The sequence below is a fragment of the Heloderma suspectum genome, chromosome 4 (genome assembly GCF_057233095.1).
Source record: "Heloderma suspectum isolate Gila_16-S chromosome 4, 16-S_ref, whole genome shotgun sequence".
NCBI lineage: Eukaryota > Metazoa > Chordata > Lepidosauria > Squamata > Helodermatidae > Heloderma > Heloderma suspectum.
This window is the reverse complement of record NC_139461.1, coordinates 308,649,661-308,662,823: the sequence shown is the minus strand read 5'-3', so window position 1 is coordinate 308,662,823 and position 13,163 is coordinate 308,649,661. Positions and strand designations below refer to the sequence as shown.

Below are 13,163 nucleotides of genomic sequence, written 5' to 3'. Positions count from 1 at the left end.
GTCCCTCTCGGCGGTGGGTCCCGGCAGCGTTTCGTCGGGGGCAGTGGCCGGTCTCCCGACCGGCTGCCGCCGCCATTGCAAAAAAAAAAAAGTAAAGTAAAAAAAAAACAACACCCGTGAAAGGCTACATAACAATTTACATAGCCTATCACGGCTAGATTTCCAAAGTCAGCCGTGATAGGCTACGTAAAAAAAAAAAAAGCACGTATGCAAATGGCGGCGCCCATGGGGCACCGCCATTTGCATTCCTTATTTTGGCATGTCTAGTCTACGTAAACATTTACATAGACTACGGCGAAAATAAGGGAACGCTATTTGCGTTGCCCTTATTTTCACCGTAGTCTACGTAAATTTTTTTTCAAAGTCACCCGTGATAGGCTACGTGCCGATTTACATAGCCTATCATGGCTGACTTTGGAAATCTAGCCGTGAGAGGCTACGTAAATCGTTACGTAGCCTATCATGGGTGTGTGTGTGTGTGTGTTTTTACTTTTTTTTTCACGGCCGGGTATACGGGGCGCTCCTACCCGGGCCTGAATTTCGCCGGCGAGGGATGGGGCGCCTCCCCCCCGGCCTGAATTTCGGCCGGGCGAGGCGGGGCGCCTCCCCCCCGGCCTGAATTTCGGCCGGGCGAGGCGGGGCGCCTCCCCCCCCACTGCGAAGCAAGCTGCGGGACGAGGTAAGTCCCTTTCGTCCATCCCTACATTCAAAGCCCTTAACGGCTTGGGGCCAGGTTACCTGAAGGATCGCCTCCTCCCATATGTGCCTGCCCGGACCTTAAGATCATCCTCAGCGGCCCTTCTCCGTGAGCCCCTGCCAAAGGAAGTGAGGTGGGTGGCTAGTAGGAGGAGGGCTTTTTCTGCTGTGGCACCCTGGCTGTGGAATGAGCTCCCTAGTGAGGTTCACCTGGCACCTACATGGTATTCCTTTCGGCGCCAGGTGAAGACCTTTTTATTTTCCCAGGCATTTTAGCATTTTTAGCTTTCTAAATTTTTAGCTTTGCTGTTTTAAATCTGTATTTTAAACTCCTGCACTGCTGCTAGGTTTTATTGTGGTTGTATTGTTATATTGTGGTTTTAATGTTCTATATATTTTAAATTGTTTTATTGTGTGTTGTTTGGTTTTAATTTTTGTGAACTGCCCAGAGACTTTCGGCTATTGGGCGGTATAGAAATGAAATAAATAAATAAAAATTTAAAAAATAGCTGATTAGAAATAAAAGCTTTTCCATCTGTGGTAGAGCCGGGTAAAGAAACAGCTGAGTGATTCAGTCCTTCTTCCGAGTCTTGACCTGCTTCCTTCTCAATAGTCATGCAGACAGGAAAGGACTTACCCTGCTTATTTGTGAGTAGCCATGGTTACTTCTGAGTAAAAATGCATTTGAAAATGTTGCTGAGAGGTTTGTCCTTCCTTCTGCACAGACATGCTTCCTACCATAACAATACAATCCTAAACATGTTTAGACAGAAAGAAGTCCTACAATTCCCAGCACATCCCAGCCAGCATAGCTGGTTGGAGGGATGTTGGGAATTGTAGGACTTTTTCTGTCAAAACATCATATGATTGTACCGTAAATTAGTAATAGTGGGGGGGGGGGGGTTTCAGACTCACCTACTTTTGCCTGTGGCACCACCCACCACTGGAATATGCCCAAGAGGCTCTCCAAAATGGAATACGTCCTGTGGACTGAAAAAGGTTCCCCACCCCTGTTCTAGAATGTAGTCACGTGGGAACGTAACATTTCCACTTCACCTCAGCTCTCCATAGATACTTCCGTTTCATTTATTGTGTCAAATCATCTCTTTAGCGATTGCTCTTCTCTGTATATCCTTCACCCGTTGCCAAACAAAATTGCTCTTCCCATACTGCCGGAACGGAGATGTATTGATCTATACAGGGTTCCTGGTCAACAAGTGGTTGGCCACTGTGTGAACAGAATGCTGGACTAGATGGACCCTTGGTCTGATCCAGCATGGCTCTTCTTATGTTCTTATGAAGAAAAACCACAAACAGTCAATCAAATGTGAGAGAAGAGGTACTCTATAGAACTGAAGAAGTGCAGTTACATCCCAATAACAGAGATCTGCAATTATATTAGTGAGGAGGAAAAACAGGTCTTGAAAAATCCAATTCCCTTTGGCAATATTCTTGATTGATTTATTTAGTTACTTAGAAGTATTTGTAAACTGCTTATATAGAGATTTCAGTGTACATAAATCATAAAAACATAAAACCAGTACATAGAATCAATAGCCTATCTACATATCCATCAGAATAATATACATAGTATGCTAAACTACGCTGGGAAGGCTTGCATAAATAGATGTGACTTCAACATGTGCCTAAAAATAAGAATTGTTGGCGCATATCTAATCTCAGGGGGAAAATCATTCCACGTAGTGGGTGCCATGAAGCTTTTCCAGACACGCAGGACAAATTACTTTTTATTTTTATTTTATTTATTAAATTTATTAATTGCCCATCTGGCTGGTCACCCAGCCACTCTAGGCGATGTACAACAATAAAAACAGATCAAAACAATAAAATTGAACATTAAAAACATCACATTTCTAAAATGATCCTAACACACCGCAAATGCCTGCCTGAACAACCATGTTTTTAATGCGTGGTAGAAGCTCATTAAAGAGAGAGCATGGCGGAGTTCTCTAGGGAGGGAGTTCCACAGAGTGGAGGCCACCACAGAGAAGGCCCTCTCCCTCGTTCCCACCAGCCTAGCTGTCCTGGCTGATGGGACAGAGAGAAGGCCATCTGAGGCTGATCTTGTTGAGCGGCCTATCTGGTGTTGCTGGAGGTGCTCCTTGAGATAGGCTGGGCGGAACTATAGAGGGTTTTAAAGGTCAAAAGCAACCTTTTGCTTTTCAAATTTGGATTTTTTCAAAATCCAAATTTTGAATTTGGCCCAGAAAACAACTGGTAACCAGTGCAACTCCTGCAGCACTGGAGTGATGTGATCATGCTGCCTTTAATCAGGTGGGCCACCGCATTCTGTACCAGCTGCAGCTTCCAAACTGTCTTCAAGGGTAACCTCACGTAGAACGCATTACAGTAGTCTAAACAAGAGGAAACCAGGGCATGTACCACCAATGGGAGCAGATGGTCAGGAAGGTAGGGGTGCAGCCGCTGTATCAGATGGAGTTGATACAGTGCTGTCCAGCTCACAGCTGACACCTGAGCCTCCATGGACAGCTGGGAGTCTAAGATGACCCCCAAGCTGCGGACCTGGTCTTTCAAGGGTAGCCGTACCCCATTCAACACCAGGTCAACACCCCCCAACTTCCTCTTGTCTCCCACCAGAAGTACCTCGGTCTTGTCAGGGTTCAGCTTCAGCTTATTCCTCCCTATTCAGCCACTCACTGTCTCCAGACATTTGGACAGGGATTCTACGGCCAACCTTGGTGAAGATTTGAACGAGAGGCAGAGCTGCGTGTCATTTGCATACTGATGACACCGCACCCCAAACCTCCTGATGATAGCCCCCAGCGGATACACACAGATGTTAAATAGCATCGGGGAGAGGATGGAACCCTGTGCTCACAAGTGAGTGGCCCCGGGTCCGAAACCTCCTCTCCCAGTGCTACCCTCTGGTACTAAGAACTTTTTGGTTCTTAGCCTTAAATATGAAGCATAGACATCCAGTTTATCTTTAACCCTGGCTTCCAAACCTGGCCTATCAGGGGAGAGACAAGCCAGAGTCCCAGGTCCAGACATCATGTTAAACAGCTTTGTCCTTGGATTGTTTAGCTGCTTTTGCCGGCAGCACATTAACTCGTTCATGACAACCCAGGGTATAAAAAACCCATGGATTGTTGTTCTGTGCGGAGAACTTAAAGGTAGAATAAGAACAGAATATGATAAAACCGCAGTATAGATGGTGGTAGCAGTCAGAAAAATTTGACAACTGTGGTTTAATAATCTCTTTTCTATCCTCTACGATGTGCCTCCAACAGCTTCTGTATAAAGCAAGCACGCTGACAACGTTGATAATGAAGATGAGGAATAATAATAATGGTATAAACAGGAGCAAATAAAATTGGAATAGTGAATTTATCTGCAAAAATCATGCCACAACATTCTTTCACAGAGAGATCTAAAGCAAGCAGCCTGTAAGCACCCTGAAAACAATGCAGTGATTACTCGAAGCCAACATGGATTTGTCAAGAACAAATCCTGCCAGACGAATCTGATCTCATTTCTTGATCAGGTCACCTCCCTTGTAGACAGTGGGAATGCTGTGGACATAATATACTTCGACTTCAGCAAAGCTTTCGACAAAGTGCCCCATGATATCCTGATGAGCAAACTAGCTCAAAGTGGACTAGATGAAACAATGATCAGGTGGATCCACAGTTGGCTACAGAATCGGGCTCAAAGAGTGCTTATCAATAGGATCTTCTCAAACTGGGGAGAGGTAATGAGAGGGGTACCGCAGGGCTCAGTCCTGGGCCCAGTGCTCTTCAACGTTTTTATGAATGACTTGGAGGAGGAGCTGCAGGGAAAGCTGAAACCACCCCAACAACCCACCCTTGCTGGGTTCACACGTAATGAAAAGCTGCAGCGTGCCCCCACCATGGCTTGAATTTTCAAAACGTAAACCAGCAAGTCCCACAGTGAATTTCACCCATGGTAGCTTGCTATTACATGCAAACCAGGTCAACAGTAAGTATAGGTGCAAGTACTGCTGTCTTGGGATAATGTTCCATAGCTGAGGAACCATAACTGAGAAGGACCTGTCGCCAGACACCACCCATCTCACATCTGACGGCAGAGGAATCTGGATCAAGGCCTCAGATAATTATCTTAACAAACAGACACATTATTTTATACAGTACTTCAAGGTCTAAGCACTTTATAGAAGTAAGATGGGAGACAGGTCTTGCCTATACACTCACAACCTAAGACGACAAAAGTTAAGGAAATTAAATGTGACACCAAAGATAGCAAAATGTAGGAGATTATCTAGAGGGGAAAGACCTATGTAGGTGTACATTTAAATATTACAGAAGCAGTCATCTGTCAGGGAAGAATGGTATTCCAAACAAATGGAACAAAAGGCATGAAAGGACAGAGATGAGAGACAGAGGAAAAAATCTTAGACCTGACATATAGGAGAATGGAGAGAGCAGGAAAGGATGCAGAAACAACCCTGTCAACGGAGCACCCCAAAAATAAAAGAATGCATGACTAGGGATGTATGGGCTATGTAAAATCCTATCCATGTTTCGCAAATTGTCAGATGCCTTTTGTTCCGTCGTCCGTTCACAGACTGATGCGAATTTTTTTTCGTCATGCGGAAAAATACGTAAATAATTACGTAACTATTTATGTAAGTATTTACATAATTTACCTCAGTACGTAACATTTAACATATTGTCCCCAATTCCATTCAATGTTTCCTCAGCAGAAACTTACGTATTTTCCTACGAATTTATATCCGTAAATTTTGGGAAAGTAAAAAAAAAATAACCCAAAAGTCCAAAGACTCCACGCGACCTGAGGGGGTTGCTCCACAGCAGATTCCACAGGTTGAATTCTTAGAAGTCCAAGCTCATTTTAGTCCAACTCGAATTTCTCCAGCATCCCTATGCATGACTACAGAGAAGTAGACTTCTTCAGTGATTACCAGCCCACTCCCTCCAAGTCAAGATGACTTAGCAACCATGCTCAGCTTTGGCTAGACTGAGCTTCAACTAATGTCCCTAGATTCAATCTTCAATCATGGCCAGAGACCGCATACACACACCAGACTAGGGTCAGAAGAGAAAGAAGTAGGTATTAAATTTACTGCAGATGACAGAATTCATTTGTGGCACCAGGTGAGAGCAGCCTGGATTTATCATGCCATGCACCAGCCAAAACATTCCTGCTGGACTGTCTTTTGTGGACATGGAAGTGAATGCAGGTCTAATACTATGAAGCAGATGCATCCCCTTGAAACTAGGATCTCTTATAGTAAAAAAGGCATAATTAAGCATAGATGAAGTTTTAGTTTCTATTGCAATCCCAGCAAAGTATCCCTACAGAGAATCCCACAAGAAAATTGACAAAATTATAAGTCAAATTTAGGACACCGAAGTGTTAAAATACAGTACATACTCTGCACATCTAAAAATCTGATTTCTTAAACTAAGAGCCACATCTTGCTAGGGAAGTATTGCCAGCTGCTAAAAGACCTGCGCCCCCCCCCCCCGAGTACTACTATGTCAACCTAAGTCCACGTAAAGGAAAAGGTAGTAAACTTTACTGTGAGCCAACTAAGCTGCAATAATCAGTGTTTTCATATGCAGACCATGTGTACGGTTCTTTTGCTTTCCTAATAAAGATGGAACAGAAAGAAAAAAGCAGGATTAAGGCAGGGAAAAGCATGGCTGTAATCCTGAGCACACATAGAGGCAACTAAATTGAAATCTGATTAGAAAAGTGGGACCTGCAATGAAGTATTGCAGTGTAGAGCGGTCCTATGCCGGATTCCAAGCAGATAGCCTCCTCCAGGATACTCCATTCCATCATGCCCCCCACCCGTTTTCCAGTTCCCCCTCCCCAGCAGTCAGTCAGCATTCTGTGCCAACTGAACATTCTCAATTCCCCCCACCAGCCAAAGTGTGTGTTGTTTTCTCTCAAGATTTTCTGTACATCTGCAAACACTGGCGTTCCCTGGAGCCTGCTGATACCTCCTTGTGCATGGATGGTACCATTTTGACTACAGAAGAATCCACTCTTGAAGAATGAGTTCACTATTAGCATATCTGATGATCTGACTGGATATTGTAGCATTTCTCAGAATCATAGTTGGAGGAGGCCTTGTGTGGGCACTCTAATCCAATCCCCTACTCAGTGCAGGAAATCTAGAGCTACAGCATGCCCAATGGATGGCTTTCCAAACTTTGCTTCAAGACCTCCACCAAGGGAAAGCCCACTCACCCTTCTAGGTGAGTAGAACCTAGGTGAGTAGGCTTTTACGGTTAACCAAGATCTATCCTCCTGCAACTTAAACCTATTAGATCTAGTCTGGCCTTCTGGGTCATTAAAGAACAAATCCTCTTTTATGTGATAGCCTTCGGATATCTGAATAGTGCAATCATGTCCCCCACCTCAGTCTGCTCTTCTCCAAACTAAACACACCCAGTTCCTTCAACCTTTCCTTATAGGACTTGTTTTCCATACTACTGACCATTTTCATTGCTCTCCTCTGAATCCACTCCAATTTGTCTATAGCCTTATTAAAATAAAATGAATTATGACTACTGCAGAATAAAACCTAACTGTGACTTGGAAACTATGGTTCTACTAATGCAGCCTAAAATCATATTTGCTTTGTTTGCAGCTGCATTACATTGCTAACTCATGAACTTCAGGTTGTGATCAATTACAATCCCAAGATCCTTTTCACATGTAGTGCTGTCAAGCCAGATATCTCCCAACCTATAGTATTCATTTACAGTGCAGTCCTATGCCTGTTTAGACATGGCTGGCTGGGGAATGCTGGGAGTTCTAGGACTTTTTTCTGTCTAAACAGGCATAGGATTGTGCCCTTAATTATTTTTGTCTGTTGATTTTCATTTTGCTACTTTCAGCCTGGTTTTCCATTGTATCAACATCATTTTAAATTTTATTCCCGTCTTTTTAGGTGTTGGCTAACCCTCCCGGTCTTGTATCATCTGCAAATTTGACAAGGATTCCCTCCACTCCTTCAGCTAAGTCACTGGTAAAAATGCTGAATAGTGCTGGGCTCAAGAGAGCGCCCTGTGGCATCCCAATCAAAACCATTTTTTCCCCTCCAATTTTTATTTATTTAATTTGAAGAGGAATCACTGATGAGCACTTTCAGTACAATTCTCCAACCAGCTGTGAATCCACCTGACAGTATTATCATGTAGCCAACATTTAACCAGCTTACCAAGAAAAATATCATGGACAACTCTGTCAAAAGCTTTGCTGTAATCAAGCTAAATTACATCCATAACATTCCCATAATCCACTAAACTAGTAACCTGGCCAGAAAAAGAGGTAAGATTAATCTGGCAGGATATATTCTTGAAAATTCCATGCTGGCCTTGCTAATCAATGTATCGTTACACAACAAAGTATTGTTGAAGTTTTACTTTAAAGTTTTCATTTTGTATGGTTTACATTTGAGAGAGGCTTAAACGGTTCAACCCACTGGGAGGCTCACTGTATTTTACCTTAAGCCCACCAGTTTAAAGTAAGACAACAACCATTTGAGCGTATAACAAATATTGTACTAATCCTATCATGCAAAGCGTTCAGGGTAGCTGAACGTAAAGGATAGCTATTTGAATAGCTATTTGAATTTCAGGGAGCCTTTCAAAGATTTAACCTAAGCCCCTTTTATCCTTTTATTTACCAATTAAATTAAGAATATAGCAACAAGAATTAGTTCACACTACAAATAATGTAGGAAAGTGAGGTTATAGTCTAAAGGAGGTGGCTGAAAGAAGCAAATAAAACACTTGAAAAAGGGAACTTTGGGAGATGCAGGCTGTTCTTGAAAATGATTTTTTATGAAAGAAGCTAGGCTAAGCAAAAGTTACAAATAAAAAACTATGCAATCTCATATTAATGAAAGAACTGAGGGAAGGTGAAATATTGTAATAAAAGCTTTCACAAGGAAGGCAAGGCAAGAAGAAATACCTTTTAAAGTATGTCTGCCCCATATCAACACTCCTTTTCAGTTAGTAATTTACTTGTCTTAGCCTCCCCACCCAAAAAAGTATGCCAAGGTTGTTTCAATAAACCCCTTAAAAAAACACCTGGAAAAGACGAGCCTAGGCACTAGTAGATGCCCTAGAAAATACAACCCGTAGGGACAAGATGGCCCAATTCCTCTATTCTCTGAAATTCAACAATCTGACCTGTATATTGCACATCATTTATTAAAATGGATATTACGTCTGTCTACTAGTTAGCAAATAATTTCCTTTTAAAGGAAACAGATAGAGTTCTCCATTGTAAATTAGTTGGATCAATCTCTCAGATTTGGACCTGGCTGCATAGAGTAAATGATGCATCATACTCTGAAGTAGTCATTCTATCACAACAAGATTTAAGTAAGTGATCTACCAACAGCAAAAATAGTGTTTCATTATCCACTTAAATGACAGTCACCATTAGTCTCTCAGGTTGCAATTCTAAACACATTTACTAGAAAGTAAGCCTGACTAAACACAGTGCAATTAGTTCCAAGTAAATATGCATAGGATTACACTGTCAGATTTGCTCATTATTTTTAGGAAGGAACAATGCAAGTTCTAGTACTTTGAGACCCAAATATTGTTTTATAGAACCCAGCCTGTCCCATGAGACTGTCTCATAGTGTATCTGAGTGAAAACTTTTCATTACATGTGGAAAATTGAGGGTTACAGTAAGCTCTAGATAGACTCACACGCACACCATGTAACATAACGATTATAAGACTGAGAACTCAACAAGCAGTAGTTGAATACAACTGCTATTAATTCAGTTCAACATATCCGATCGATGAAACAGAGTTGGCTGTCAAATGTTAGAGCATTTCCCTTTATTCTTGAAATACTGCCATATTTGAAGTGACACAGAATAAACACCCGAAGTTATTACATGTGGAGAAACAAACTATACTGAGGTTTTCTCATGGTAAAAACAAAACAAAACCAGTGTCTTGTTTTCTGTTTCACCAAAACAGAGGTGTCCTCTTTGGGGAGAAAGCCCTTAAAATAGAAGCAAGAAAAAGTAGGGAACTAGGTTACAAGTTATACACTTAAAATGCTAACGTATGATACATATTAAGAGACAACAAATATTTGAAACGATTCAAGTGTTGTCATTAAAATGCATACAAGAACTTCAGTACAGGTGCCTGCAAGAACACTGCTTGCAAGACACGCTTCCTGCTTCCTTATTAGCATATCTTGAAACAATGCTGATAATAATCTTGTCTCTGTAATCCATGCCAAATAAATCCCTTGGAATCTAGAAGTGAACGCACAGAGCAAACTCATTTTAAGAATACAACTGCCCTTTGCTTATATATTTCTTATCACATATTAAAAATACATTGCACGTCAGAATTGTTGTGTTATACATTTTATTCCTTTAGCAGTACAATAAAATGAAGAAGTCCTCTCACTTGTTATAGACGTGGAAATCTGCTTCATTCTTTATTTGTCATCTGAGATTGAGTTATCAGTCTCTACTTGCATTACTTTTGTAGAACTGACATACCTACTTACAGACACAAAAAGGCAATCTACAACTTACAAACCTCCCCCTATACATGATTTTTTTAAAAAGAAAACCTTTTAATGTATAACACCTCTACACTCTCCTTATAAATTATTCTTTGCAAGTGACAAATTTTCCTTACCTGTATACAACATTTTCAAGTCAATTCCTTTACTTCTTACAAGTATATTAAGTAGCTCCTAGAGTTTTAGAAAGAAGCATTATTTTGAAGGCTAGGTTTAAATATATAGGGTCACTTGCAATATTTCAATTTGCAATTAAAATGGAGGCAAGGCCAGGCGATCTGTGCCTGGCTTTAGGGGGAGACAATAACCCAAAACAGGCCTGGCTTTAAAGAGACAGAAAGAGAAAACAAGAGAAGGAGAAATATACATGTCTCACCAGTATTATTACCTCATCCCTTTCTTTCAAGCAGTTTTGAGCCACTCTCTCTTGACAAACTCTTAGTCCAACTTCCACAGATGTTTATTTTTAAAGGCTTTAAAAAAAATTCTCAGATCAGAATGGAAGGGCTTGTTATTTTGTGAAGTGGAGCTGCTGTTAAAATGCCCCCTTGTCTCCTCTCCACTCCCTTGAGCTGGGTGTTGACGCAGCAGAAATTACCAGCTGGAAAATTCCCCTTTTGGAGGTTAGAGGGAGGGGTGGGGGTGAGAAGAGGGAGGAGAGAGGGGAAGGGGTGGGGGTGGGGGTGGGGGACAAGCAGGAGGGGGTTAAACCCTGCCAGTCAGCCACTGTGCTGTCCCCATCTATCCACCCACCTAGTCCCAAATAAGGCATCATGTCCTGGGGTGAAGGAAGTTCAGAGAAGCAACATGCCCTTTCCACACAGAGGGGGGTAATCTCACCCCCACCTCCAGTTGGGTTCTACCCAGCTGCCTTCCAATATCACAGGGAGCAGGGGCAGCATGCACGTGTGTGTAGAAGGTGGACGCATATCCCCCAATATCTCACTGGGCAGATAAGTGATTGCCAGCGGCTGAGAACGGCAGCGAGTTAAAACCCATTAGCTGAGAGCTGGGGAGGGGGCAAATATCCTTTATCTTAATTGGGGTGCGGGTGTCTGTGGGGGGGGCGAGAATATGGGAAGGTGCATTTCAAGAGAGACCATGGGGGGCGCGAGCGGGCATTCCTGGCATGGCCTGACTTAATTGCCCCCAGGGGGCTGCCCCCCCAGTACCGGGAAGGTAATTCCTTCGATCAGCGCGCCCCAAAGGAAATAGGTGCCATTCACCCCACACTATCTTGAGAGGGGCTGAGTGAGGGGCTCGGGCGTGACCCCCGCACAGTTGCTGAGAGGCTGAATTACCAGGTATCTTAAAGGCACCCCCGCCCCACCAAGGACAGCGCTGGGGGGGCACCACCCAGGCTAGTGAGGCGGAGGGAGGGTAAAAGCAAGTTGCGAGAGCGCTGACGGGGGAGGCGGTCAAGCGCCCAAGTCCCCTCCGGAGAGGCGCGTGTGGGGGGGGTGTAAGTGTGTATGGGGGGGGGATCTCTCTCTGCCCGTCTCTTACCTGCGCGTCATGAGGGAGCAGCGCGAGGCGTGGGAGCGGCCGGAGCGCTGGCTCCACTCGGTCGCTCGCTCTCTCTTCATGAGTTGGGGGGCGGAAGAAGAGAGAGGGGGCAAGACGGGGGGGAGCCGCAGCGCGTTCCCGCCTCCCCCTCTCTCCCCCCCCCCCGGAAAGAGAGGGGGGCGCGCGCGCGCTCTCTCTCTCCCCCTCGCGCTCTCCGGTTCCCTCACACAACTTGGCCGAAGAGAGGGGGGAGGGGCCACGCTCGGGCTCGGCAGCACCAGCCGGCGAAAAAAGGCAAGGGAACAAAAAGTAGGAGTGGGCGGGACCAAGCGGAGGCGCGTGCGGCGGGAGGGAGGGGAAGTAAAGCCATTTCCTCGCTGATTGGATATGGCTGGACACAGGCCTCCCTAAGCCACGCCCTCCCGTCGGTTACGGCCCGGCCTCCCTCCCTCGCGCCAGCAGGGGTATGGGAGCGCGCGCGAGGTGGGAGCGCAACCAACTGTCAAGCTGCTGGACACAACCAGGGGGAGGGAGGAGACGCTGAGCATCATGGGAGAAAGCAACCCTGACAAGATTGTTGCCAAGGGCAAGCTGGGGCTTCTGTTGTCCTGGTAACGGTCAGGGCCTTCCCTTCCCTCCTCTTGCTGCCCTCCATGCCCTCTAACGTTACAGCGAGGAATAATATAGTGGCCAGTTATGGCACTTGGAGTGGGGGTGAATTCACTCGCATAATTGCTTCTCCCCCCTTTACCATGAGGGGCTTCTTTAAGAAGATAAAATAAAAATTGGAAATCGCTCCAGTGTATTAAACTCCCGTTATGAGAAGGTTTCGCATGCAGTCCTATGTTCAGTGGTGCAGAGGCTACCTCAGAAATCAAACACAGCGAGAGAAAACAACAAAGGGTCTTGTGGCACCTGAAAGACCAACACATTTATTATGGCATAACTGATCTGGATCCAGCAACTGGCTGCTTAAAAAAATACTGGAAGCCAGCTGAGTCACACAGAATTCAGCCCGGAGCAAATGTGCTTGGGATATACATTTTTTTTAAGATTAGTTGGTCCAAAATATAAAAGGAGCATCCACCACATCCTTTGTTTCTTATGCTGTGGAGCCAGTGTGTCTATTAACACAGATCCACAGTTTTCTAAACAAGTCTTCAAACTATATTTTTGAAGATGGAAAAAAACCAACATCCAAAATAATGTCAGTTCTACATCTCTCAAAGCTGCCAAGTAACATGTACACACAAATTCCACACACCCACCTCATAGAGTTACCTGGGAAATTCAAAACTTATATGTTTACATGAGTCAACATATTCCAGAGAGTAATGTCCATCATCTGTCCCCTCCTTGCCAGGAGAACTAGCAACCCAAAAGGTAACTTC

The 13,163-nt window shown here is 44.1% G+C and overlaps 1 protein-coding gene across 9 annotated transcripts in view; it reads right to left on the bottom strand.

The window, feature by feature from the left end:
* ZBTB46 (zinc finger and BTB domain containing 46) overlaps positions 1–12,015 on the bottom strand; it is a 105,787-nt gene extending 93,772 nt beyond the window's left edge. For 2 of the 9 annotated variants that reach the window (XM_084854426.1, XM_084854419.1), the window contains exon 1: positions 11,773–12,015. The gene's annotated coding sequence lies outside the window, so the exon portion shown is untranslated. Of the gene's footprint in view, positions 1–10,382; positions 10,441–10,642; positions 10,881–11,772 lie in introns of those variants that run through there. The other 7 variants (XM_084854423.1, XM_084854424.1, XM_084854421.1 and 4 more) reach the window with 7 other exon arrangements.
* Positions 12,016–13,163: the final 1,148 nt, after the last annotated feature.